General features: G+C 28.4%; 1 non-coding gene across 1 annotated transcript; it reads right to left on the bottom strand.

Moving 5' to 3' along the window:
- Positions 1-687: 687 nt before the first annotated feature.
- Positions 688-816, bottom strand: LOC111760636 (small nucleolar RNA SNORA31). The gene has a single exon (XR_002794266.1). It is a non-coding gene; the product is annotated as a small nucleolar RNA SNORA31 (small nucleolar RNA).
- Between the last annotated feature and the right edge of the window lie 1484 nt (positions 817-2300).

The raw sequence follows: 2300 nt of genomic DNA, 5'->3' as shown, positions 1-2300 counted from the left end.
CTTAGTTTTGATGAAGTCTAATTTATCTACTTGTTCTTTTATGGCTTATGTTTTTGATGTCATATCTAAGAAACCATTGTCTAACCCTTGGTCATGAAGGCTAATTCTATATTTTCTTTCAAGAGTTTTATAATTTTCATTCTTATATTTAGGTATCCATTTACATTAATTTTTGTTTATGGATCAAGGTAGGATTGCAAATGCATTATTTTTCATTTGGATATCCAGTTGTCTTCCAACCATTTATTGAAGACTATTTTTCCCTCATTGAAATGTTTTGACACTATTGTCAAAAATCAGTTGACAATGAATGAATGGTTTTATTTCTGGACTCTCCAATTCTATTCCATTTATTTAAATAACTGCCTTTTATGCTAGTTTATACTGCCTTGATTAGTATAGCTGTGTATTAAGAAATCAAGAAGAATGAGTACACCAACTTTGTTTCTTCTATTTTTTTCCAAGATTGTTTTGCTGTTCTCAATTCCCATTTGAATTTTAGGAGCAGCTTGTCAATTCTGCAAAAAAAAATTAGCTAGGAATTTAGGAGGGATTATGCTGAACCTCTAACATTTTGGATACAATCACCCATGTTTCCATTTATTTAGTTTTTTTTTTTTTTTTTTTTGCTGTTTTTAAGTTTATTTCTGAGTTGCAAAGATTATTTCCCCTTCCCTGTTTCTAGAATTTCATACCCCCCAATTCAATCTTGGCTGCCATAACCAGACAGAAGGTGCAAGGACTTTCTTTATTTTGCATCTATAGTGGAAACCTTAGCAGCAGACATTAACTACTCCAGGTCTGACAGAGATGTGTTAGATCATTTTTAACTTATTCCAATAGTGGAATTGTTTTCTTAATTTTACTTTCAGGTTCTTCAGTGTTAGTTTATAAAATACAGTCTATTTTTATTTATTAATCTGGTATGCGAACTTTTTTTAACTCATTTATTAACTCTAATAGATTTTTAGAGGATGATTTAGAATTTTCTATATACTAGATTGTAACACTTATAAAATCAAAGATAAGAGTTTTATTTCTTTCTATCTAGATGCCTTTTATTTATTTTTCTTTCCTAATTTCCCTACAGTCAAAAATTGAATCGCTATGGAGTTTCAGATATATTGCTTTTGTCTCCAAAGTTCCTAACCAGTCCTAATATGTTTAGTGTTCTTATCATGAAAAAGTGTTGGATTGCATCAAATGCATTTTATGCTTCTGTTGGGAGAAATATATGATTTTTGAAATTTAATAATGTGGTTTACTATATCCATTAATTATTGGATTTGATGCCCAACTCACATTCCAAAGATGAATCCTAATTGGTTATGTTGCATAATCTTTTTTTTCTTTTAATATTTCAATGGATTTGATTTGCTAATATATTTTTGAGGAACTTCTGTGTCATAAGGATAATGGTCTTAGGTTGTAATTGTTTGGTTTGAACTGGGCATAATACTGGCTTCAAATAATTGATTGGGAAGAGTTCCATCATCTTCCATCCTTTGGAGGAGTGTTTAAAGGACTAATACTAATTTTTAAAAATAAATTTTTGGTAGAATCACCAGTGAAACCATCTGGGCCTGGGCTATCCTTTGTGGCAAATTTTTAAAATTACTAATTTGATCCCTTTATTTGTTATATGTCTATTCAGATTATTGATTTTTTTTTTTTTTGGCTAAATATCATAGTTTGTGTTATTCTTGGAAATTATCATTTCATATAAGTTATCTAATTTGTTGGAATAAAATTGTTCATATCATTGCATTATACTTTATTTCTAAAATTCTGTAGTGATATCTCCTCTTTCATTTCTGATTTTAGTAATTTTGGTATCGTCCTTTTTCTTGATCAGTTTATGCAAAAATGCATCAATTTTTTTTTTGATATTTTCAAAAAAAACTTTGATTACATTAATTTTCACTATGAATTTTCTGTTCTGTTTTTTATTTGTTTACATAATGTTTATTATTTCTTTACTTCAGTTTGCTTTTTTAAGTTTACTTTGTTTTCTAATCTCTTAACTAAGGTTAAACGTATGGCTGTGGATTTGAGAGTGTTTTTATGTTTTTTTAACATGATATGTTGAAGCTAAAATTTCCCAATCAGCATCGCTGAAGTTAAATACCAAAAAATTTGGTATGTTGTATATTTGTTTTCATTAATCTAAAACAATGTTCTAATGTCTCTTGCAATTTATTTTTTGACCCATTTACTAAAATGGTGTGTTTTGTATAATTTTCACTTGATATGAGTTAATGTGCTTTTAAAAAAGTGAGAGAAGAAAACAGACCACTTGT

The sequence above is a fragment of the Dasypus novemcinctus genome, chromosome 4 (assembly GCF_030445035.2).
Source record: "Dasypus novemcinctus isolate mDasNov1 chromosome 4, mDasNov1.1.hap2, whole genome shotgun sequence".
In the NCBI taxonomy this organism is placed as follows: Eukaryota; Metazoa; Chordata; class Mammalia; order Cingulata; family Dasypodidae; genus Dasypus; species Dasypus novemcinctus.
The sequence above is the reverse complement of the archived record's forward strand: the minus strand, read 5'-3'. Positions and strand labels throughout refer to the sequence as shown.